Source organism: Coturnix japonica, chromosome 1 (genome assembly GCF_001577835.2).
Source record: "Coturnix japonica isolate 7356 chromosome 1, Coturnix japonica 2.1, whole genome shotgun sequence".
In the NCBI taxonomy this organism is placed as follows: Eukaryota; Metazoa; Chordata; class Aves; order Galliformes; family Phasianidae; genus Coturnix; species Coturnix japonica.
Window position 1 is genome coordinate 12,482,019 of NC_029516.1, and position 27,340 is coordinate 12,509,358.

A 27,340-nucleotide genomic window follows, 5' to 3' on the forward strand; every position below is an offset into this window, starting at 1 on the left:
AAATATACTTCATGAAACAGAAATCCCATGGAAGATCAGCTTCTAAAACCAGGAAGAACAGCTCTAATAGGAGAGATTACAGACCCGCATACACCAGTATCTCATATCTGAGAAACAGCCATGCTCAGACATCCAAGGTAAAGTGTAAAAGCAAGCTAAGACAAGAAGTTCCTTCTTCCCCCAGGCAGACTCCTGATCCCCCAAAAATGGCACCTCTGACACTGCCAGATGGGATTCCTATACATTCAGAAGCTTCTAGCTCATTTTTATTGCACCATTCTAACCAATTTGCCCTTGAGCACACAGAAACTTACAGTACCCACATGGCATGAAATTCCAGAGCATAACAACACCTTTTCCAAAGAATCACCTTGTTTTGTTTGCTCTGCAGCTGTCATCCCATACTTTCAAATGACATTCCTTGATTCTTATACAGAAAATGTCTGTGAACAGTCATGCCGCTGTCACCTTCTTCCTGGCTCACAATTTAATAGACATCTACTGTAACCCCCTCTGCCATCTGTTTTTCAGTCTTGAAGAATCCTACTCAATTCTGCCTTTTCTCACAGGAAAGCTGCTCCGTAATTCAAGATCTTCCCCTCCACTCTTCTCAAACCTTTTTCTGTTGTACCAATTGTATGCAGCACAGGCAATGTGGTCGGCCTATATTGGCATAATGGTATTTTCTACTTTGTCATCTCCTTCTTTGCTCCTAATCACATATTTGCATCTTTTGATCATTACTGAATGCAATGCTGATACACTTATGAAACACCTGTTTCAGTGCCAGTTCCCTAAATGATTATCACCCCAAAATCTATTATTTTATAGGTAAAAATTAGGATTATTTTTCAACAAATCACCAACTTTTATCTACATGGAATCTCATTTTGCCATTCTGACATCCAAAATGCTGGAATCAAGATAGTGAACCAAGCCTGATGCAGTTTTCTCACCAAGAACCATCATGCTAAAAAAGAAAACGATAAATGCATAATGCTTCCACATAAAATCATAACAAAATCAAAATAAGTTTTGTCACATTTTCTGGATAACGTGGAGCTAGTTTTGACTACAACTTTTTGCTTGTTCATTAGATTCTACGTCTACGACAAGCTCATACAGACTGTGGCTCCCCAGAACCGCCTCATTATTTTCTAAATGAGAGTGTGATTATGATATGAGTTATCATTTCTCTGAATAGAAGTAGATTAATCAGTAATTCTAAAAGGAAATGACATTTCTTTTTAAAATATTCTTTTTACAAAAATGATTACATATCTCATTAGATTTAAGAAATGAGATTTATGATTCTAAAGATATTTGAAATTAACAAATATTTCCCGAAGTCATACAAGAAGTCTCTTGCTTGGCTTTAGTTAGCAACAGAGGGTATCAGAACGTATACTTTGGAAAATAATGAAGTCATGCTCTTTAAGATAATCTTGTTTGCATCGAAGATAGTACCCAGTCATGACTAAGCTTGAAAAAAAAACAAAACAGTTTATCAGTGCAACCTGTGACTTTAAAATAGTCATCATATCTGTACAGACTCATATATAAAGAAGAAATAATTGTCACTGACAAAATAGGAAGAAAGTATTGACCAGACACATGGGCTGCCTTGTTATCACTTCACAGCAGTCCAGAATCATTTCAGCTAGTGCAGGACAGCCAGTTCAGAGCTTAAAGAAGATTTTGACTAAGTTGCCTAGAGAACACAGTAGTTACCTCCAGCAATTTGTACATTTATAAACCTAGAAGATCAGCCACAACCTCTGTCACCAGAGGCACAGCTGTCCTCTGGCATCCTCCACAGCACTATGGGTTCTCCATGGACTTTACTGTAATACTGTTGTTTAATTTCTGGAGAGTGGGCTTTCAAAGCATCTTCTCTTTGGCATACTCCACTTTCTACTTTTCTTTTGCTTAATTTAATGCCTTACTACTTAAGCTAAACACCCTATTAGAGACACCTCTTGCAGTTACATCAGAGCATGCAAACAAAGAAGAAATACAAATGGTAAATGGCACATATGAGATTCAACGTACTCTAAATGAAAAAATAGTAAAATTTATCCACTGAACCTAGTGCAACAATGGCCTATGGAAAACTGGAATCATGGAATCACCAAGATTGAAAAAGACCCCTGAGATCATCCAGTCCAACTGTCCACACGTCACCACTATTTCCCACTAAACCATGTACCTGAGAACGACATCTAAATGCTCCTTGGACACCTCCAGGGATGGTGACTCCACCACCACCCTGTGCAGCCCATTCCACACCTGACCACTCCCTTGACAAAGAAGTATTTCCTAACATCCAACCTGAATTAATTAATTAGCAAAATACAACTCCTAAATGTTTCATCAGCAGTATGTAAAGTAAGGATTAGAATACAGAATCTTTCGAGCACTGAAATGAAAATGTGCGAAACTACACATACAAAAGCAACAGAACCTGCGAGCACACTATACTAAGAAAGTAGATGTTTGTATTCATGATGCTACAGAGAAGCCCAAGGCAGCTCATGCTCAGACTCCGACTCAACACGTTCTCCTGTTCAGAGGTACCACCTGAAAGGCAGGCACACACAGGGTGCCTGTATCACTCACAGAGATGGAGGAGACAGGATAGAAAACGAGGGATGAAACCTGTCAGGCCATGCTTTCTTTGCTTTATGTAGAAGAATACCGCAGCAACTTAATGAAATTACTCTCTAGATTTATTTTTTTTAAATTTTCCCAGCCTCTAACAGTTCTGCATAGCTAAATAACAGGGTATAATTCCATGCCTAAAAAAGGTTTATGGATATAGACTTAGAGAAATCCCTACCAGGCCTGCAATGCTCAGATGCTTCCTGCCTTCCTTCCTCTCCCCTCCTCCCCCCAGTTAAACAGCTCTGCTCTTTGAAAGAGATTGGAAAAAAGGCACTCATGGGAAGTAATTCTCTCATGGGAAGGATCAATTCTAAAACAGATAGACTGCCTAAACAGCTAAAATTCTTACTAAACTGCTCAGGTTTACCAGGCACTCCACCTAAAAGATGCAGGTAATAGAAATGTAGTTTCTCTTTAACTGTACTATAGTTTTATTTAGACCGCAGCTGAAAATAAAACAACAGTTCTGTGAGGTTTTTTCTTCTATCTAGAATCAAATGATGATGAGGAACTACACCCAAATGACCCACATAAAGAAGCTGAAGTTAAAACTTCATAGAAATTTTATTCAGACATTTCTTCTTTACTGTACACTGGCATGATCTGAAGTCAGACTATTAAATCCATCTTCTACAAGCCAAATAACTGTGTCATTATTATGATATTAGATATATTGCTGCATAAATGACCACTAAGATTGGACAAATGCTTCTGCATGAAGTTAAATGCTTAAGGTCAAAAAGGGAGAGTGTAGCAATAAACAAAGCATTCTTCTAATTTTCCTTCTAAATCAAAATCCTGAAAATAGATGTGGAATGTAGGTCTTTGGAGGAATATAAAAAAGAAGGAAAATAGAAACCAATTAAAAACAATCTTTTGCTAAAAATATGCTCTGTAGATTCCACATTTACAAATCAGTCTCTAGTCCAAAATAAAGGAGGCTGTAAACTATCATCCTAAAATAAACACAGAAGGACAGCAAAATGTAAAAATTATTGCTCCAAGAGTGTATGAATAGAACAGCAAGTGACAGTTTTGCAAGTCTGCACTGAAACCAGCAGAACATGCCCTCAATCCTTCCAGGACAGGGGCTGTGGTTATGTCAAAACACTTCTGAACACGAGATCCTCAACGCCTCTCCCAGATGAACTCAAAAGACACAGCAGGCCCTGCTCCAACAGGACTTAAGTTTAAAATGTAACACACACAGCTCTTAACTTTTTTCTGCATTACTGTTTCCACCACATTATGATACTTCGGAAACGGGTCAAATATCAGCTAGCAGAAACAGGACAGATTATCCTGAATGGTAGGACAAAGACCTGTTTTATGGAAACTTTAAATGAGTGGTTAAATCTCAAAATGCAAAATAAATTCATCCAGCATTTGTTATAGGACCTAGGCCTTCCAAGACCAACACACCATAGTGTTGCTAAAGTCAGAAGATATGAGGAAATAAGGCTAACCAAGAACATCAGTAACCTTTTAATAGAACATTTCTAAATGCCATCCATCACATGCTCAGCACTGTCCTATCCTCTCTCACAGAGTGAAGGACTTGAAGAGTAAGCCACCCAACGCATGCCCTACTCCCACACCAACAGCCAACAGGGCACTGCAGCAGCACCAGCCCTTTGCAGCCTCAGCTCTCCATGCTCCACTACTCCAGAGAGCCCCAGGGATCTCTGTGTGGTATGTCTGAGCTGATACGCACTGATGGTACTGAGAATTCCAGGCTCAGATGTTCCAGGGGGAGACATTCCCTGGTGGGATGAGGGCCATGCACCAAATGTACCATAAGCAGCGCTTTAGGTTGCTCCTCAAATCTTCTAACACCTCTGTCCTCACAGTAAGATCACAGCATTACCAATATTTGGAGCTTTGTCAGTACCATCGGGGAGCTTTAGCACAAAAGTGGAGATGCTCTTTTCAGGATGGATCTTTGGAAGTAGAAAGTTGAAAGCTTTTCCTTAATGTAAGTCTCACTATATTACATTTCTTACTTGTGCTATGGATCTTCTCTTTTCTTAATTTAAGAAATTAACAGAGTGAAAGGTACAAAATACTACTCAAACTTAACATGAAAGCATACAATTTAGACTCTCATTCTGTAATTAGAAAAAAAATCTTATAAGAAGACAATCATCGAAATTTTCTAGACATGATTGAGTTTCCGAACGGCTCTACACTAATACAAAGTCTCTACAAAGCCTGGAGCTTAAGTCATGTGCCAATATATCGTACTCTGCAAAATCAAGAGTTCTTGTTAAAATAGAGCATCACTGGCAGTGCCTGACAGTTAACAGAGAAGAGGTTCTTTATAACAGTGCTGTACAGAACTCTGTGGAAAAACAACTCTAAAAATAACTTTGAGTTTTGTGGGGAAAGAAGAAAAAAAGCATCTAATAAAACACAATGAATTAAACCATGTTTTTACGAAGACTTATTCTCCCTTTTGGCAGTAGGGAGAAACTACGGTTTCCCTGATCCAGACAATTTACACAACTCCCAAAGTGAAACCTCCTGCCTCTGAAACTGCAGACTGGTCTGGTTCTCCAGCACTGCTCATGAACTGCCAGTCACATTTAAAAATAACAATGTTAAGACTCATAAATAGGTTTCAAGACTCAGGATGCAGCGTGTGCTGCACTCAGATTGTGGTGGGCAAGAACTTCCATTCTAAGAAGACCGCAAGGAGCTGTTCACATGAAGAGCACCCAGAAAAACCCAGACTCGTGTCTATTATTGCCTTGCTATTTATTCTAAGTTTCTAATTATAGCAGATTTTTGCACTTCTACTATACATTTACTTCCAAGAGGGGAGTAAGCAAAGGAAGAACAATCTATTCTTCTATTAAGCATGGAGAAATAGTACAACAAGCAATAGCTGGCATTCACAGAATTCCCAAAGTCATGGATAAAGCAAAACTTTGTGTTGTGCTCCTTCACAACCACAGGCCTTTTAAAAGTAACAGCACTAATTTATCCATGTTTTAAACCGACCTTCTCAAACAAACTGGTTCAAGAAGCACAAAGGTACAATTCTGCACTTCTTTAAAAAATTAGTTTTGCCTTTACAAACCTCAGAATTGGTGAATTAATACCATTAATACCATTTGGGTTTTCTGTTTGTTTTATAAGAAAATAAGTATCAAGTGTATAAAAATTTTGATGAGATTTTTTTAAGGAATCTTTGATTTCCTTAAGTTTACATCAATCATTTCCGCTTTGTTTGAGCAGTTCCAGAAAAGATGACTGTGCAGAATAAACCAGCATTTTCTGTGGGAAATATAATCAGATTGTCACTGATTTGAATGGTGTCAAAAGTTCACAACTAACCTTACAAGAGTGCTGCCTCATCTTGCTACAAAAGGGAAGGTGCAGCTTTCTGTTAGACACTGAACATGGCTTGCAGCTTCCAGCATTTCCTTTTAAAAAATCCACTTCTTAAATCATTTCTTGGTGTGTGACCTAAATCTTGTAATTTAATATAAGAACAAGATCACTATACTTCTGCGTAAGATTTTATCTAGAAGGTTCTTACAGTCAGAACTACACCAAACAAATGTTCATGTTGGGTATTAGGAAAAATTTAGCTCAGAAAGAGTGGCAAGGCAGCGATACAGGCTGCACAGGGAGGTGGTGGAGTCACCATCCCTGGAGGTGTTCAAGAAAAGGGTGGATGTGGCACTGAGGGACATGGTCTAGAGTGGTCACAGGCATGGGTTGATGGTTGGACTGGATGATCTTAGTGGTCTTTCCAACCTTAACAATTCTGTGATACAGGTGCAATGAACTTATGGCAGTGCTAGGGCAAGCAAAGGATGAAGCTAACCTGCAAAATTCAAGTTGAATTGCTGTGAGAGAGATAGAAACTAAGCTGGAAAATCACCAAGAAGATCCAAAACATACATAAATGACAAGGCGGATGTGATGCCAGCTGCCATATGTAAGTAGCAGAGTGGAATTTACATGCAATTTACATAGCAGTTAAGTAAACAGGAAGGCAGCCGCTGAATCTAGTTAAATAAAAATTGGAGCCTAGTTTATCTGTAGAAATAGGCTATGTGGTAGCTTAAAACTTACATATTACTGAAGCAAATAACTGAATGCATGGTTATAAAAACAAAAACAGAAACGAACTGATTAATCTTAAATGCTTTTAATTTTTAGAACACCGCAAAATGAGGATTGCAACCTACAGCATTAACACTGAGACCTGAGCCTAATTCAGTAAATGTTCAAGTAAAGTCAACAACAGAACTGCACGTTTCCAGGGATGGTTATTCTTCTCACAAAACAAATGTCTGGGTTTGGTTAACTTCATACTAAAGATGGGTCTGAAAACAGTATTTTGGCTTTACTCATTCTGCATGTGATTTCCAGTTTGCCTTCTCCTGTAAAGATAATGAAGACACGTGCCATGCACGTATAAAGCAACCATGAAACAGGTAAGTACTGAAATGGTTTGCCCAGTTTCTGTGAAGCCCATCACCTCACAGCTACCACACATATACTGCAACTGCCTCATTACTGACACTGAAAATTGCCTTGTACCCGCTTGCAAATTAATGCCGAAACTAAAAAAAATTAAAAATGTGAAAATGTGAAATTACATACTTTCCCTTGCACAAATTCCTTATGTTTGAAAACCTGTAACTTATCGTTTTTAATTTTCAACATTTTTCTTGCTTGCTCTTGTTTCTGATGTTAAACTATCGTCTACAGTAGAAAAATGTGTAGGTGTTTAAAAGAATTATGTGATTATGACTTTAGAGAGACTCTGGATGATTAACCTAAGAACCAAGATGAGATGTGAGGGATTTTTTCTGTTTTGTCCCTCCTACCGTAGTCTGGCTTGTTAAGGATTCATCCACTCTGCCACTTTAATTAAAACAGTGAGAACTACTAATGCACATCTGACTCATCCAAAAAGGAAAAAGAAAACCTCCAGCAAAACAGAGGGGATACCAGACTTGAAATTCTATTTAAAACATGTTAAAAGCTGGATGAGAGTATTAAAAACATTTTGGAGAGTAGGAGGGGAAGAGTTCAGAACACCTTCGTAACTTCTGCATACATTTCAAAACTGAGGTACAAGTTTATCTCTTCTTTCTTCTTAATGTGGTATTTTCAAAATATTAACTGGGGAGAAAATAGTCACAGCTTTTTGCTTATCACCTGGAATGGCTTCACCAGCTTCCATTTGGCATTATAGAATGTTCTTAACAAGAAAGAAGTATTACAGAACTATTTCTTAGAACAAGAATATCGTCTGATCAATTCCAAAACTAACACATACCCATTTTATCTTATCTAGAGATATTAGGCTTTATTCACTCATCTACAGGGCCTAAATTCTTCAAAAACATCTATGACATGGCAGAGGCTCCATGTTCAGATACGTGACCTAGTCAAAATCCTGCAATTTTACCACAAAACAGAAAAACAACAATCAACAGTTGTAATCATCCTAAAAAACATATTAAAAGTACTTTTCGTAATTGAACAGTTCCAAAGTGCTAAGTGCCAAGTAAGGTCCATTAGTTCTCAGTAACAGAAAAGTCTGGACCAACTTGGCCCATTTTCACATTACAAATCAACCATCCCAAAAATGTAAAATGTATCTTGTCTATATACAAAGCTAGTTCAGTCTCTGTTAGCAGTAGTACGGCACTCCGGGTCAGAGCAAAGATGCATCTCATCCATCACCCTATTCCTGACAGCAGCTGAAATGTCCATCTTCCTAAAATGGATGAGTACAAAGATGAGGCAAACATGACAGTAGCCAAATAACTTCTCCAATCTGCAATAATTTGCCATACAGACTTCTTGGGCCACACATTGTATTTAACAATCCTAAGTGAAGAAGCTGAAGCTTCTGAAGCACTGTGGCAAGGACTTCCATGCACTAAACTACCCACATTCAAAGACTGATTGATTACCGTTTTTGTTGTTCAGAAGCTGTTTGCAAGCTTCCTGTACTGGAAGAAACAGTGAAAAACTGTTTCTTATTTACTCTTTTTTGTGTTGCAGTTTTATACATTTTTATCTCCTTGCTGACACTCCTATGCCAGCGTGAAATCCCAACCTACTTCACTGTTCCATGTACAGAAGTTGTTTGACACCCCCCAACAACCATGTCACTTCTCTCAATCCCTTCCCTATTATAATGTTTCTGAAATGATAAGCACAGCACTGAGTGAACCATTATATATATGGGATGCTAGATGTTTATACACTGGTCACTGTTCTTTCCCCTAACTCTCTCTCTATGGTCCTATTACAACACCAAGCTGTGACTTTCATGGAGGTAGTATCTCTCCAATATTGACACTATTGGCATGTCACTGTACAACACCAGTAAATGTTTTCCCCCGTGAGCTTCATTTTACATCAGTAGCACTTTGATGCACACAGTACCTCTCTCTTACGGTTTCCTTATTATTTTTTTCCAATAACCCTTCCATTTCAGAACCCAGAACAAGTCAGTGTGATCAGTGCTAAGCTTACAACCGCAAGAGGCCATACTTCCTAGCCTGGTTTTTCCCACCTGCTTCCAACTGCAACCTCTCTTTCTGTTATAGGGGAGAAAAATCCAGGAAAATATTAAAAAAAAATTAAAAAAAAATAATATCCCAAAGCAAATCAAGCTGGTTGAAATTTAAAAGCAATGTGCAGAAGAACCCCACAAGCAACACTGCTGAGGCAAAACACGGCAAGAGAACAGAGAACGACAGATGAATATTTGCAGAAGAAGGAATAAGTCATCAGCTTCCTTCTTTACTTAATTTGGTGGCAGGGAGCTCATCTCCTGCCTCTTTCCCCCTGGGACCGAGGGTGAATCTGGGCTTCAGACAGAGGGACTGTCCTTCTGCTCAGGTCCAACACATTCCCAGGCCTCACTGCTGTCAGCATTTGTACCTGGGCCACCACATAAGCCCTAACTCAGTGGAAACCTGCCCCGTCTTGGAAAACCATTAGTGTTCTACTTAGGCTTCAGATCATCTTAACTAGAGAATACTGACCTGATTAACTTGACATTCTATATTGTAAATTATGATGAAGAAAAAACAAAGCATTTTTGAACAAGCGTAGATTTTAACTATGTTGACAACCCATGAGTGAAAATTTTACAAAGAGAACTATCTCCATTTTGAGTTGGAACAGTCTGCCAAAGGTGAAACGCTCCTAGGTTGCACTGTACAAACAGGCTTCCTCGGCCAGTTGTTGCCTTTTTCTTCTCAGAAAGGAACTAAATCACGCAGTATTTTTATTCACTGATACTTGAACCTTACTTTCTCAGATCTTTTAAAACAATCCAGAGAGAGCAAATGCCACTCCCACCCCAGTAACTCACCTTGTCAAAGACTGCTGAATTGCAAATATCCTTTTCCTGCATCCCAGCAGGCCTATCAACACTGCTGACTGGGCTTACCGAGCCTTAGATCAGATGACTTTTCCTAACAACACAATCCAGTTCTGTTCTGTTGTAACTTCAAAGCTTAAACATCTTTGCTGTAACCAAAAAATCCTGGATTCTGGCCATAGTGAACTTAAAGCATTTTTTTTAATCTATAATGGGTGCTTTCATTTTTCAAATGTGTCTTTGATGGCATTTAGATCTCTTGCTCCCAGCTGATGCACCCAGATCACTGAATTGGGCAAACACACTCCCAAGATTGTTTTCTAGGGGTTTTTTTGTTTGTTTTTTCTTTTCTTTTGATTCAGAAAACTTTAAAAAAAAACAAAGTTATTTTCAATGTTACTGTTGAACTAGGCCAGTAATTAGACGAATTCTCCAAGATTTGTCTAAAAGCTTTAATACTGATTACAGATAAAAAAGACCTTTTCTCATTTCACAAATAACTATTTGTTGCCATTCATGACGAACTAAGGAGGATGTTACACTGTGAGCACATCGCTACTTGACATGCATTCTAATAGGACTGCCAATGCCTTGTCTCAGTGTTTCGTTTTTAGAAACATGTGGGCAATGTATCATAGAAGATGTGCCATATATGCCAAGTTCAAAGGTGAAAACACTACATTAGTTATAAGTCCATAGCTAAATTAAACCACTAATGAAAATCTTATTGGAACTCCACAGCCGGGGACCAGAGATGCCAATATCACCCTTCCTCCTCCACTTCCCCTTTCAAGAATGAAGTCCCTACTCTGGAGGATTATAATAACAGTTCCCCAGATCTGCACTAAACGGATTGCACTTTTGTGCCTTCCACATTCTCCTGTTTTGTTTCTTTTAATCCTATCAAAGCCTCCACTCTCAAACCTTTGTCAAAAAGAACAAGAACGTTTCAACAAAGCTCTACAGTTCCACTGCTGTTCAGAAGAACTCTTGAGACAGTAAGTGTAATGCCTTACACCACACAGATCAACAGCTGCCACTGATCTGTGAAACAGAAGGTAAGAATGATATTGGATTAACTAATAATGGAGATAGGCTGAAAAAAGATAAACTATTACAAGGCCAGAATAACCTGCTACACCCATCATTTTTGGAGAGTGGTGATGGGAACATCATTTCTCCTGAACACTTTAGCAGACATTCAGGAACCAGCAAAAAGAAAACAAGTTTTAACCTTCATTCCCTCCAACTGAAAGGAGCTGGGAGATAAGGCTCTACAAGTGCAAACAAGCCTGTGCTTTGCAGCTCAGCTCTTCTACCTCAACCCTCAAGAAGCTGACTTCGCAGTTATTGAATGGGGACCATATAACCAAGAATATTTGCTGACTTTTCCTTACTATTCTTGTTTCATTTTAATATACATTAAACCCCAACTATCTAAGCGCTATGGCAGTCTGAAAACCTCACTATCTAATCATTAAATAAGATGAAAAAAATGTTTGCCTATGGAAAAGTTACTGGCAGATGAGAGTCACAACCCTTACTAGGATTCGGCTACGTAACTCAGGTACATGGTGTGATGCATAAACTCCACTGGGCATTTGGTCATTAAATATCCTGAAATACAAGCTATTTTGTACGATACTGTACAATAGAAATGAGCATTCATCTAGATTAACACACTGCTTTTTTGTCCAGAATTGCTGATAAATTCAAGAGCTGAAACAGAACATTTTCTTTTAGTTAATGTGTTAATGTTTGCAAACTGCCATTATAGCAATAGTGAAAACTACATCTAAAATAAAAATCCACAAAACAACTTGGGAAAAATGTAAGTAAATCCAGGGAGAATTTTTAAGATCTAAGCATTAATGTTATTATCTATATCTATAGATATATATATATAATATATATAATATCTATATTATAATATATTATCTATAACTATCTCTAAAAAAGAGAGAGAGAGAGAGAGAGAGGAAAAAAACCTCATTTGCTCAATGAATATGCAAATGCTGCCTTCACGCACCTTCTCTCCTCCCTCCCATCATGCAGGCTCTGGCATTTCCTGATGGCTCAGTGAACTAGTGGCAAACTTGTGGCGTAGAGGGGACAGGACAGCTGGTGCAAGGACAGAATGCAGTGGTGGGGCACGTGCACATCTTGCAGTTGCCAATTGCTGGGTTGAGGTCACTCTTTCTGTGAGACTCATTTGCACAACCCCTTCTACCCCCTTGCGGTTCAGTAGAAGCACAAGCAATCTGGGTAAGCTCGTCATGACATCAGCACCAAAATCTGCTACAGAAGTTGCCAATCGGAAATCCGGGAAATATCCACCTAGGACAGCTGGGACAGCTTAAGGTATCACTGGCTCTCAACATATTTGTTTCTGTGCCAGAAATGAATCTTCCTGCAGCAAAGTGAAAAGAGATGTGTACAACCTTTACTGCACCCAGAATTCACCTCCCTTCAATCCACAGGGACCGAAGACTAATTCCCAGCAGCCCAATGCAGCAGCCCTGCTGGCTGCAGGCAGCCGTTCCACACAGCACCGTGCCAGCATGTGCCAAGGGCTCGAGAACAACTCCCATGTCCTATTGTGACGTCCAACGATTCCAAGAGAGAACAAGCAGCATTAGAAGCAAACCGGAGTACACTAAAACCAGTACAGAATGACCACCATGAAACCTCCCCGCCTCCACGATCCACTACCTCACACAAGACATGGAGAAATAAAAATGACACTGGTCTGAACAATTAACAAAACGTCCTTGAAGTGAAAGCAGTGTGAATGCAAAAGGACTTGATAATCGAACATGGGGCCCCTTTCATTTTGCCTACCATAGGCTGGGATCATTTCAGACACAGCACAATCAGATCCTGAGGCAAAGTAATGACTTCTGCTGCGCTGCTGAAAACCCTGAGGACAATTCAAATACAGCATTGATGAGCCCTGGAGGGAGATGCATCAAGCTTTCCCAGGGCAAGAATGTTACAATCATCGGCACAAGTTAAAGTAAGACGGAAAAAGGAGCGTGAGGTGAAGATGGGTATTTCAGTCAGTGTGGGTACAAACTGACACAGCTTATCGAAATCAGAGCGTTACCAGCCTCAGTCCACAGCTATTTCCTTTAGCTTAAATGTTTGCAAACTGCACTTGTAACAACAGTGGGAACTGCAATAAAATAAAAAAGAGCACTGAATTGTTAAGATTAACTTCATACAAGTGCAAGAGAACTCCAAGTGAATTTTTTAATTCAGCGTCTCCTGTTAACAAAAAAAGGTATATTCAGTGAGTTCAATGTTACATTTAATTATTGCTACACGGAACGAACATCTCAAGATCTGCACATACCAGTCACCTTCATTTGGAAGAAATATAAACAAGCATCTTTCACACTAAGAAGCCCTATCTTAAGGATCCAAGTCACTTAAAGGGAAACTTTTAAGCAAACAAATGACAACCGAACAACAAAAGAGAGGTTAGCGTCTCTTGTGAGTAAAACATTTCCCTTTTGTGCTTATATCCTTACTGAACCTGATTACACAACAGCACCGCCATCTTAATTACGAGTTTACGGATTCCAGTTGGACGCGAGCTAGCCCTGTTCTGAAGCATGCTGATGTAACAATGTACAACTGCCAAAAATGTTAAATAAATAATTAAGGAAATAAAGGCAAGGAACCCTCGGGAATACACAATATGCCTTCAGCAAAACAGGGTACAGGTAACCCATTTTACAAAAAACAAACCAGTCATGTCAGCAACACCAGAGCAGTAATTAGCAATACCCAAACATAGCCAGCAGACTTAACTAGCATGGAAGCCCATGAAACTAATACTTGTTGTCCCTTAGGTTTAACATAAACAGCGCATTTTGTAATTTATAGAAATTGCCTCTTCCCATAAAATTTGCACTTTGAAGTGAAATTAACATGTTAAATATAAATGTAAAAACTTACAAGCTCTTCACTTTTCATCTTAACATCCAGGCAGTGATTCACTCACAACACATCATCTCCTCTGATACTTCGATGACGCAGCTCTACACAACAGCAATCAAAGGCCTCTAGTCTGGCCCAAGAAACTCAGTTTTATATTTTGATGGATTTCTATTGCATGCAGTAGAACAAAATTGTAATTGAAAGCAGACTTTTGTATTACGATGAAATCATATCACTGAATGCTAACATCAGTAACAAATTTGCCATAATTACTCAGAAAGAAACTTAAAAGTTTTTCAAACTCCACTTAGATTTTATATTACAAAACTCTAATTCCTGTCTCAAGAAGACTTGTTTAAAAAAAAACTACATTGCTGGAAAAAAAAACAAACAGATGAGACACAGCAATACTCTCCTCCCTCAACCATCAAGCCACTCATCAAACCAGGCACTCATTTACACATGGCTTTAAAAAAGATCAGAGCACAGGGATTATACAGAATATAATTCTTAGTTCACCATCTCAAACTCCCTTTTAACAATATAAACGTTGTTACACTGAAAACAAGAAACACTTTGTGAAATCACAGAAGCACTGTGAGATTGAACTCTGCAGACCAGCACAACGAATATGAAATTCCTGTCAACATCTTCCCCTATGAATAACACATAATCCTGCTTAAAAAAAAATAAAAAAATAAATCACTTTTACTCTTTCACTTAGCAAGAATTATTTTCCTTCTTGATTGCCTCCTGATTCTTCTTCATTGTTCAGATCTTAGAGCACATCGTCAGCAATACTTGAGAAGCTACATCACTGCATCACAACTTGATGCCCTGTAGCCAATGGCCTCCTTCACCAACACGAGGAACAAAACAGATGCAGGTGGGGCTAAAAGGAAGGAGGTGATGTTCCAGTTGATAATATTCAGTGTTTTCAATATGCCCAATGTAAATCATTCATGTTTACATCCACTAATTATCACAATGGGCCTATCTAACACAAATGCAACACAATGTATTGTACAATCCTTATAAACCCTTGTGCATCATTATCCATGCTGACATTTAACTGCATTACACTCAGAATTGGCTGCTTTTAGACATTTTTGCTTACATTAAAATACAATTGTTCTCATTTCACTTCAGGATAAAACACTTCAATAAACTATATACTCCTTTTCTACTAATAAATTGCTGAATTCTGACCCTAAATGTACTCAACAAGTAGTGCTGCATACATTTTGGAATTCTGAGTATTTGCAGCTTACATTTGATTACATAGAATGAGCTGGTACCAACCTAAAATACAAAAGTCATATGCAAAAATAGTTTTCTAGGCATTTATTTCGAAGAAACAGCTATAGTTTGCCCAGTAACTGCCTCACAACAGCTTCCACGGGAATGAAAATGATGTTTAAACATCTTCTTTATTGGTGAATTAAGATGTTATTGCCCCAAAACAGGAACATTTCTCTGCTCAACATTTAATAGATGGAAAGCACAATTTATATGAATAAATCAGAGCATCAGATATTAAGATGCAATAGTAATATATTGCTCTGAAATACCCAAGACAGATGATCAACAGCAACCAAATAAATAGTTCCCTCGCCGAGTACCATGATCCCACCTCCTATAGGTGGGCACCACTGAGATCAGTCAGAGGTATCAACTCCTACACACCAATCCTTCCTGAAACTCCTCTTCCCCTGTCTGAACAACCCCAGCTCCCCCAGCCTCTCTTATACCAGATATTCCCACCCCTTCATCGTCTCAGCAGCCCTCCATCAGACCTGCTCCAGTACACCTGCATTCTGCGGAGCCTGGTCCTGAACACAGCACTGCCACGTGTCTCACCGGGACTGAGGAGAGGTAAGGATTGCGTCCCTCAACCTGCTGGCAGCTCTGCCTCATGCATTGCTGGCTCATGTTCAACTTGCTGTTCTCTAGGTCCTTACCAGATGGTGGGCCCACAGCCTGGTGCCGGGGGTTATTCCCACTTGGTGCAGGACTTGGCACCTCCCTGAACTGTAGTGCCACTGAAGTGCCCCAGCCGTGCCAGGCCTCCAGCTGCACACCATGCCACTGGTCACAGCCCTCAGCCCTTTCACCCCAAAAGTTCAGTCAGATTTAAATCCAGTTCACTGCCCACTTACCAAGCCCACACTTCAACAGTGTGTCTACCAGGATATTATGGTTGACAGTGTAAAAATTCTTGCTGAAGTGAATATAAACAAGGGGCTGCTAATGTTCAATCAATGTTAAATGTTTGTTAAGCCTCTAACACGTTGTCCTTCCATATATACTTGGACAATTTTTTTTTCCTACATCAGAATAAATGCTACTATTCTGCTTGTGAACATGCTTGTGAAGTCTAGCTATTGCAAGCTATTGTAAACTAAGACAGCTGGCTATTGCACCAGGGGAGGTTCAGGTTGGGTATTAGGAACAGCTTCTCTGAAAGAGTGGTGAGGTGCTGGCACAGGCTGCACAGGGAGGTGGTGGAGTTGATGGTTGGACTAAAGAATCTTGCTCCAGAGCAAGAAGAGCTGGCAGACGCCTGGGAAGACGGAGCCCAAAGCAGCTCACACCTGTCTGCAAGGAAGTCCCAAGGAGAGCTATTTTCAGCAAAGGGCAGGAGTCCTCAGCCGCCAGGCACTGTGAGCTGGGAGGGAACAGAGAGCAGCAAGCAAAGAGAGGTACTGCAGGCTGCACATAAACTGCTTCTGAAATTGTCTTTCAGCTATGACACTGTTATCCTAAAACTTAATGTCTGTGATCATGCCGAGCTCTCAGTAGTTGTGCAGTGGCTGCCATCGAGGTTGATTGCTAGGCTGAACACTTCTGGTCCGAGTAAAAAAAGAAAGTCGTATCATCTCTTTCATACAACAGTTGCAAATAAACAAGATAAATAAGTAGAAAAGGACTGTTCAGTGCATGGACACATCAAATCCTGTCAGAGTTTAAGGTGAGTGGATTAAAGAATTTCATAAATATCAAAGTTGAAGGAATGGGGAAAAATTACTTGCAGTTACAGATGCCTTGATGTAGTAGGCAGAAACAAAACAGCAAGTAATACTGTGTTTGTGATCTCAGGAAGGAGAGTTGTGTGGTTTTTCTCATTCTCTCCTTTTTTCTTCTTTTTTCCCTGAGCACAGAACTGCCTGGACTGGCAGACTCGAAAACATCAGCAAAATAGTGGCCTGTTGCACAGTGTTTCTGCTCCGCTCCTGCAAACAGAGCTCTGTTTACATTCTTTGTAAATAAACAGGGCTGTACGCACACACAGACACAAAAATCTCACAACCCCCAAATCACAATCTATTTTTCTTTCTGAGAGTAGCAACTTGGCAAAGCCTCAAGTATTAGTTAGCTCTTGGGTTCTTACACTAGAAACATTACTTGCCAGGTTTTCCAAATACAGATGTCAGATAGGCAAATATTGGCTAACCAGTGTTGTGGGCTGTTCTTCTGCCTGCACAGCCACCTTGTAACAGAATTGAGCAATCTCTTGGTACTCACAGGTCAAATTAATGACAGCTTTCCTGTCCACCTTAGAGATGCTACTTCTCTTCTAAGCAAGGATACATGACCGCTTTGGGGTTGGTTGTTTTTGTGTGTATGTGCTATTTTCCAATTGGCACAAAAAGTTACTTTTAATTGCCGTCATCAGACAGCTCTTTTATATTCTGGATCAGAATGAGTAGAGGCAGGATGCCCAGTTCGAGCTGGGTTACACTCCAGAACTCCTCAGTTATTATACTGTGTGTCCATACGCTACCTTACCTCAAATGGGTTTTGCAACAAGTACAGAGGACAAGTTTGGTGGAGTAAGTAGCACTACTCATTTGTGGTCATTACTGAGCTTTGTCTTCATTAGACATATGAGCCTAATAACTCCAGCAGATGTAAGTCTGAAGCATAGATATATGTTATGCATTTTCTAAGTCACTTGTTTTCCTTTCCACGCATGCAAGTATATAAAATGCAGTTAAGCAGACAAAACTCTCAACCCAAAATTTCCATAGAACTGAGAAATATTAGCAAAGGAATTGATGATTCTGCACCCTCAGCTGATTGTAATCTTTTGGATGTCAGTGTCAGATTGTCAAAAATCCAAACAGGCTCAAGTCCAGTTCCGACAGGTGCGACTGGGAGACTGGTGTTAGATCATCTGATTAAAGGGCAACCACTATAACAACAGAGCCAGCAAGAATCAGCAGAAAAACCACAGGCAGAGAAATCCTACCAACTTGATCTGTAAATAGGGAGCTCCTGAATCAGCTTCTCCCAAGACCATCAGTTACATCATTGTCTCCCAGTGAGAAACCCACCAAGATGAATGAGGAGGAAGCTCTCTCCCCAGGAGCTCCTTGAATGTTAAAGGTTACTGCCCTAAGGAATACAAGATTTATGGGATATGGGAAGGAATAATACTTTGGGATTGGGTAGAACTTGCCATAGGATTGTAGAAATATGCAAGACATTATGAAATATTTAGGGAAAGGCACTAGAGATGGAGAAAGACAGGAACAAAAGTAGATCAAAGGGGCAGGTTCAGTGCAGACAACTCAGAACACTCGTCTGACAGCCCTGCCCTTGATCACGACAGTCTATCCTACAGCACCATTAAACTCTATTTTTATGTTCTTGGTGTGTGCACTTTGTATTCCAAGTGTGGGAACTCCAGTGAACTTAAGCCCAACTAGCCAGCAGGAAGATAAGAGGTCCAAGCACCCACAACTGGAAGAATAAAGCTCAGAGCTAAGGTTTCTGTACGCCAACAACTAGGGCACTGGACCTGAACAGCTGGAAAGGAGGAGCGGGACTGGGTTGGCCATGCAGGTCCTGTTTGAATGCCCCATTGATGTTTGTGTGAGTGCCACTAAAAGCTCATTTCCAAGTCTCTGCTGGTCTATATGGCCAGCTATGTATAGATTTGTGTGTGTGTGTGTGTGTGTGTGCGCACCTACAGGGAATAAGCCTTCAGTCTCATTAGGAGCTGGCCCTGGGGACACAAAGCTGCAGCAGTCTTCATTTAGCTTTTAAGCTGGGATGGGAGATATGCCCATGGGACCCAAAGCCCTCCAGATTTCAATACTTCTAACAACTGGCATGGCTAAAAGGACACAAATTTCTTAGCAAAGCTATCAGTAACAATTTGAAGGCAAAGGGTATAAATCCGTCATTTTGACATTTTGTTAACAACTCAGCATTTAAATGATAGCAGAAAAATATTAGTATTCTCAGGTACTACTCAGCTTCAATTGAATGTCCTCTGGATCTTTTAAAAGCCCTTGAAATTCCTGTGTGCTGAACACATTCAAAAGGAATTGTGGCTGCATCTTTCCTACATTTTCTCACAAAGTCAGGACTCAACTGAGTCACCATTATAATGGAAGACAAATAAAGCAAAAAAAAAGCAAGACAAAATAGATGCAAATTAAATTTCAGGAAGATATTTAAAAGGAATGCCTTGGAGAAACTCGTGAACATTAGCTCTCAGAGCTAAGTCACCAAACAGCAGTGGAAATTCCTGATTCTAGTTCCATAAGCATCACAATCCATCCAAAAGGCTTCCCTTTGTCCAACCAAAGATGAAAAAGTACCACTCTGAAAAGACCACCACATATGCTCTCCTGTGGGAAAAGCAATCAATTTACAGAAGGATTCATATAGATTAGGGGTAATTCCAAGCATCTTCAATTCTATTTTATGAAATGGAATAAACAGAGGTTGATATGTTTATTTGCTATGTGGGCATGGCAGGAACTGAATACTTCTGAACAGCAGCTATAGCAGCTGGAGAAGAGAGACAATGAGATGATACAAATGCTGATGATATAAAGCTGGGAGGATTTGCTGACACATCAGAAGGGTGTGCTATCATTTAGCAAGACCTAGGCAGATTGGAGAGCTGGGCAGGGAGGAGCCTGATGAAGTCTAACAGGAGCAAGAGTAGAGACTTGCACACGGCAAGGAATAACAGTATGCATCAATAAAGGTTAGCGGATGATCAGCTGGAGATGGGCTCTGGGAAGAAGGACCTGGGGGAGGTGGGAAACAAACGGATGAGGCCAGGCTCTTCTCAGTGGTGTGTAATGACAGGACAAGGAGTAATGACTAGAACTGGAATATAGGAAGTTCCACACAAACATGCAGAACTTTTATACAGTAAGGGTGATGGAGCACTGGAACAGGTTGCCCAGAGAGGTTGTGGAGTCTCCTTCTATGGAGATATTCAAGACTCAGCTGTACACCTACCTGTGTGACCTACTGTAGGGTACCTGCTTTAGGGTTGGACTTGGTGATCTCTTGAAATCCCTTCCAACACCTACAATTCTGTGATTCTGTGATCTGATGTCCTGATGTTCGACAGAAAATACCAAAACAGCTGTCCACCAGAAATCTCATGCATTTCTGAGCCTCCTTCCATTCCAACAAAAAATTCACTGTTGGCCATTTTGATACACTATCTGCAGTAATGGTTACAAAATAAAATTACATTGTGTCTTTATAGTATTACTAATGACAAAAATGGTTCTGTTTCTGCCAAAACTTGTTCTAGTACTTTAGCTTTGACAACACAGGAAAAAGAGGCAGCTAAAGAACAGCTTCCACACTAGTATGGCCTTCTTTGACCCTCCAAAAGATACAAGCTATTCCCATGTACAGAGGTACAGTGGAACAGAAGATAACAAGAGGTTGCTGCCTTTGTTGGAAGGCTGTGAAAACATGCCAGGAGGTTTTGCTTGAGCCTAAGGAGTTACTTCATGAAAAACAAAGCACTGAACTTTAAAAATGTTTCACATTACTCCAATGACATTTTTGCCAAAGAAGGAGCTCTAAAAACTTCTTTCTTTCCATGGAATTGTGCTGCCCAAGTTTTTTGGGGGGAAAGTCTTTAATACGAACTAGCAAAATGTTGAAGTATGGACATTCATGAGCTTTCAAGAGAAGAAATACAATCTTTTAGTAAATGCATGAATGATTTACAGTAAGAAACACACATGATAGCAATCTGCTGCTTTGGAAGACACCGAGATAAAGCTACAGTTCGAACACATCTATTAGAACAGCCTATTAAACAGGATGGCCAAAGTTTCACCCAAACAGAACATCTGCTTGGGATGTGGTTGTGCTCTGGGGCATTGTCCAGTCATGAAGAGAGACAACAACCAAACTGATGGGCTAAAGCCACTTTGTCAAGGAACTCGGTAGAGAACTGGCTCCTTCGTTTGTATCATATACAATAAACAGAACTTGGAGCTGCATGTGTTTGTTTCTAATTGGAGTTTTAAAGAACAAAGAGAGAGAAAGGAAGAGAGAATCAAAGGAAAGAGAAATAATACACCATCTATCCACTCACTATCAGCAGCGTGCTTCTGGTAGGTGCCCTACATGAAATGACTTTCACATATGTTTTTTTTAGGTCGACACTGACAGTTTGGATTTTGTCAGAGAACTTACCCAAGCCTAAGAGTAAGTCTTGAGGAAAATACAGAATCATCCGAGAGAAAGTAAGGAGTGCAGAATTTCTAAGGGCTTCTAGTGACCTTCTGGCCACAAAACCTTTGGACAGAAAAGGTATTCTTCAACGGAATAGTAAGACTGGTAGATATCCTGTGTATGGCAGCACTCACAGTAACTTATATGCTAAAAGATGCCACAATTATCCTGATAATACACAAAATACACAAGAAAATGGAATGCTTAAATACTACAAAGTTGCTTAACTTGTCTCAGGATAACTGCATCAACTGCAACACTATCATCATAGTAAATTTGTGGAATTGTGCAACATCTAAACATTTTATTGTTCATTTGCATATTGTTCATCTAAACATTTTATTTGTTCAAATCTCAAATTAATCTACTCTGTGACACAGTGCACTGACAACAGAAAAGCAGTAACCAGGCATAGGTAGATTCTGTTCTATGCAATCTATCAGACAATGTACCTATACAACCTGTCTATGGGCCCAGAGCACATATATTTACCAAAGTCATGATTAAGACAGTGATAGGCAAAAAGGTTTCCAGACATAAAACTGGACTAGATTTGTAATAGGAAAGGCTTTGCTTAAAGCTCTACATTACTTTTTTATTTAACTTTTTACCGTGAAGTAGAATTCATTCATTTACCTTAGAAAGGGAAAATATATTGTTCAAAACGTCTATTTCCAATTTTTAACATGCTTTTTTTTTAGCCATGTATTGTGCTATAATCACATCTTGCTGGCTTGAATTCATTTCCAGCAAAGCACAATTCTCACACAGGAAAATCTCATGCAACCACCCAGCACCATCAGTCTCTCCCAAAGAGAGAAAACCAACCCTCAATGCCAACAACCAACATCTACATTTTCAGAAAGTATTTAAAAAACTTTCCTCTAATAAATATTTCACCAAAAACCATATGACGAAAAATTCTTAAGAGATCAAAAAAAAAAAAAAATAAAGATCAAGTCATACACAGGAGCAAATCTGAATAACAGGGATACTAACAACAATTTCCACTCAACACATGATTTTCTTACATAGGGCAGGAATTGCCTTATGTAGGACAGAATAAACAAAGTCCAACATGCAAAAATAAAACACGCTTCCAATTCTAAACTTTCTCAAAACCTGCTGATGAGCTGATACAGGCCCTACCTGCTCTAAAAGGAAGTTCAGAGTATCACTGTGAAAGAAAAAGGCTGCTTCTACACATTACTGGTTGTTTTTCCTACACATGCACAATGACAAGCTGCAGCATTCCCTGTCTGTACATTCCTTTCATACTTCACTTAAAAGTCTGTCACATGAAAACCGTGAACATGTGAAGCCTTTGATACGAAAAATACACAAATGGTAAGATTTGTTTTGGCCAATGTTAGTCCCCTAAAATGAAGTCTGGCTCTACAGGCACACTGTCACCACAGCTAGTCCTCCAGTGAAGGAAATGCCGCCCTGGATAAACAGCTGCTGTCCCACATTTGGATAAGATCATTTCCTCCCTACTTCTAAGACAAAGTACAACAAATAGCAGAACTAGCTGGAAATCTGGAAGCAGGGAACCAATATACATTGTTCAATATTATCATCAGTGAAACCAAAAAAATTAAAGATGTACAACTACTAGAAATAAACAGAAATGCCTGGAAATGGAAGCAATATTTCTTTTATACTTTAAAAACATATAAAGAGGGAAGACATCTAAAATGACACTTTAGAACTTAGTGGAACTGATTAAATGATTCCATCGTTCTAATAATTATTTTTTGTTTCAGTGTTACTTACAAGAATAACAACACATTATTATCTGATAATGCCCTGCTATGGAGTAATTATGCCAAAGCACTTATCTGACACAGCAATGTCAGGTCATACTGGATGTTGTGAGCTGACGGTTCTTCTACTTCTAAACATGTTTTATTTCTGTAATGCAGTATGAATGACACTTCTGCCTTAGGAGATGCATTGCATCCACAATTAAGTTAAAAACAAAACAAAACAACACACGTTCCTACAACCAAAGGAACCTCCCAACATCACAGTGATTCACGATGCCTCTTATATCAACAACAGTACATCTCTAAGAAACAAAGAGTACTGAATCTCCACCTTTTTTCTTCCAGACCATTATCTGAGATTTATTCCTCCTTTACTTTTCCCCCTGACTGCATTCTTAGGATGACCTGATGAAGGAACCACGTAAAAGCATGAAGTCATGCATTTAATTCTCTCTGCAAAGATAAATAACAAAGAGAGAGGGTTTTACATAGCTCAAGGCTAAAAAAAAAAAAAAACACAACAAAAGAAACAAAAATAAAAGCAAAGAACAGTTGTCCTTAAACCTTGGCTGCACCACCCCGCCCCAAATACTTCTGCATGCTGTGCAGCAAGAACTTCACTGTCCTGCTGTCATTTTAAAGTATTTCCCTTTATTGACATTTATAAAACCCCTCAAAATGACAAAAATGGAATTATAAAAGCACCGGTTATCTACTTTAAAACTGCTCATGAGTGCTTGGCTGTCATCATTTGTTTCTGTTATTTTCCAAGTGTTGTGGAAGAACTCTGAAGCAGAAATCCATTTTAAAGCAACACGCGTATGCAGCCTTTGCAGAAAGGCAGCAAGAGAGTCAGTCAGACGTACCAGCCTTACTAATAACCTTTAGCAGTAATATCTTGTGGTAAAACTGCATCACTGACAAATTTAGAATCCAGAATCGGAGCTTAAAAAAGCAGAACAAAAAGACCACCAAGTGTTGTGTCCTATCCCATGACACAGAAGACTGTTCTATACATTAGGGACAGTCCAAACATTAAAAAGTGATCCAGGTGGAAGAGCTGGCATTTTTCAAAATGGAACAGAAACATGACAGAACTTCTACAAAGCCCTTAAAAAGGCAAAAAAGAACATCTGTACAGCTCAAAGGCCTAACTACACTGTACAAGGAATGAGGGCATAGCTGACATGACAGAAATAAAGGCAGTTCTGCTCTCTTTGAGTGTTTTCCCAAGACCACCCTGCTCTGCCTGCTGTTGCCTTGCTAATGGCATTTGCAAGGCATGGGCAAGGAATTTCACGCAAAGACCCCTGGGGTTCGTCACCGTTCCTTACATAAATAAACCAGGTATGCACCGCGCTGGACAAAAACATTTCCAGAGTATTTCAGGCTTTCCTCTGTATTTTTCAGACCTCAGCTCTGCAAACAAACAGTTGGTGTGACGAGTCAGGGCAGGCTGCGAGCCCCGCCGTGCCCTCCCTCCCAGCTACCCGCACTCCCTGGCTCAGGCTGCTGCCAGGCGTGCACAGTGCTCACTGCTCACAGCATTAGGATTAGAACGTGCTGGCTCATTCTATCTGCCCGATGCAATACCCCACAGAATATCAAGATACAGCTATCTTAACCCCCTGTGCTATGCCACCTCCAAGTCCAAGTTTCTCTAGGAGTATGTAGGTGGAAAGGGAGGAGGAATCTCATTAAGAAAAACATCTCAGATCTGCATTCATTTGCTTTTCAGGGCTGTATTATCTTTAACATCTCAGAGGATATTCAGCATATTGGACCATCTCGCTTTCTTCTTAATGTCTCCTAAAAGCCTCTTAAAAACCCAACAAGCAACTATCCTGAGAATGCTGCAGGACTCCTCATGCTCTGAGCTCCTGCAACAGCCAAACCACCCATTAGAGCCCAGCTTCCTCCTACCCATTTTGTTGTTTTTTTCCCCTCCAGGATAGAGTAACATACTGAACTTGCCAAGCAAGCAGGAAAAGCTACAAACACTCAACACTGCAGTAAAAACACAAAGCAAACAAACCAGAAGGCCAGCGACGGGCTCCCTCCTTCCTCCCGTTTCTGTACAGCACAAAGCAGCTCCTCTCCCTTCCCTTCCTGCCATGCGAGCACGTCTAGCAGTCTGCTGGTGTGGGAAACAAGAAACAAGCCATGCTCTCTACCAGGTCTCCCACCCGGTATTTCAGAAAACTCCAGCTTCTTAAACAGACCAACCATGATGAGGAAGGGTAAAATTTGGTAATAAAAAAAATATACAAGTGTGAATTCAGTGTGTTTGTCAAAAACATTTTTGTGCACGGGAGCTATGAACACACGCTGCAATTCCACTACACCGAGGACAGCTTTACAGTTCAGACACTCAATGGAACCACGTTTATTCCTTCAAAACACACTGTAATTTTGGAAAAGGCCCTGAAAGGAACTGGAAGCTCACAGGACTAACAGCACTGTTTCATAACAGCTTGCAAAAAGAATTCAGTCTATTTTTAGGTACAGGAAAGGAATGTGGTTATTCTAAAAAAAATAATTCAGATAACACATTAAATGGGTTTTTATTACTTATAACTGACCATGCAAATTGTGCAGCTGATGTGCCAAATCCCCCTCCAGGTGAACCGTACCACATAATTAAACCCTCAAAAGGGAGAAGTCTGTGTGTATACAGAGCATTCACTTCTGAATCTCTATTGCAAAATTATTCATCGTGCTGTTATGAAATCTTACTTTTTAATGAATGGTATCTAAATTAATCTCAGACATGCATCCATTTCTAATTATGTGCAATAATCCTTTACAGGGACCAATTCATCTTGGACTGCCATCGGTTCAACTAAGAGCACGTTTTGCTCAGAATGAGACCCATCAGTTTCAGGGCGCTGCATAAAATTCCCATTTCTAAACACATCCATGTGTAATTGTACACTGAAATCCCCCTCAGCAATGCCAATTCCTGAGAAAAAGCCTTTCCAAAAATCAAGTTAACACCTGTTTCCTTTACTGTTTTCACCCCACCATCCTCTCTGTTATCACCACCATTTTATTAGCCTTGCATTTAAACACTGTAGGCATCACGGTCAGGGAGAAGCAAACAGATAAACGTTAATATTTTCTTTCCTGATTCATCCTTTTGAACAACCAAAGAAAATACATCTCAAAGCTGTTCTTACATCTCTCCATTTTGGAAAGGTGACTTAACAACCCACTCCCCCCCACCATTTTCTGGATTTCTCATTGCTGGTATTTTGTTATACCAACGGCTACTGAAAGGTAATTCTGTTTGCTTCTACGTGCCTTAGCAGAAATACACTTATAAAGCAAACCCCACTGCTCGTTTTGATCTTCTAAAATCATGCATGCCACACAGGACTCGCTCATTTTGAAAGGTTTATCTTTTACTGTGCTTCCTTCAGACAGCATTCAACAGAAGATGATTGTGTCTTCATATGCTGAAACATTCAATAAAATCTGCTTCAGGTAATAATTTCAGCTAACTATATAGTTTGAGTACATAAAATTAATAACCTTTTTTATTTAATTTTTTTATGCTAATGTCCAATATCATAATGCCAAAATATAGCATCTGGATGGTCGTCTGCACACAGCTGAAATGACTGCTGTAAATAGCTTGATGAAAATACTACACTGATCCAGGTTTAAGCAATTCCTACCATCAGAATTTACCTTGCAATCCAGCCACAAGCAAAACTGTAGCAAACAGATTGGATAATTTTAAACCAACAAAATAATCCCAAGGAGGTTATTTTGTGTCAGAAAACTTAAAGCTCATACAGCGCCTCCAAATATTTCTTTAAAATGAAACAGCTACTTAAAATCATAATCATCTGACTGACAGATAAAATAATTGCTTTAAAAACACTTCTGAGTCATTTTGTCCTTACCTGCAGGCATGAACCATTACTGCATGCAGTGACTGCTCCATTTCCTAGCACAGACTTGAACAAGGATCACATCTATCTCACAGAATGTGACTAATTTGGAAATTTGTGATTCCTGAGCTACTTTGCAAAGGGCACTCCCTTTCCCCATAACAGGACATTAAATGCTTCAT

The 27,340-nt window shown here is 39.6% G+C and overlaps 1 protein-coding gene across 4 annotated transcripts in view; it reads right to left on the bottom strand.

The window, feature by feature from the left end:
• Window positions 1-27,340, bottom strand: part of SRPK2 (SRSF protein kinase 2) — a 123,166-nt gene that overhangs the window by 53,055 nt on the left and 42,771 nt on the right. The gene's annotated exons all lie outside the window — the stretch shown is intronic.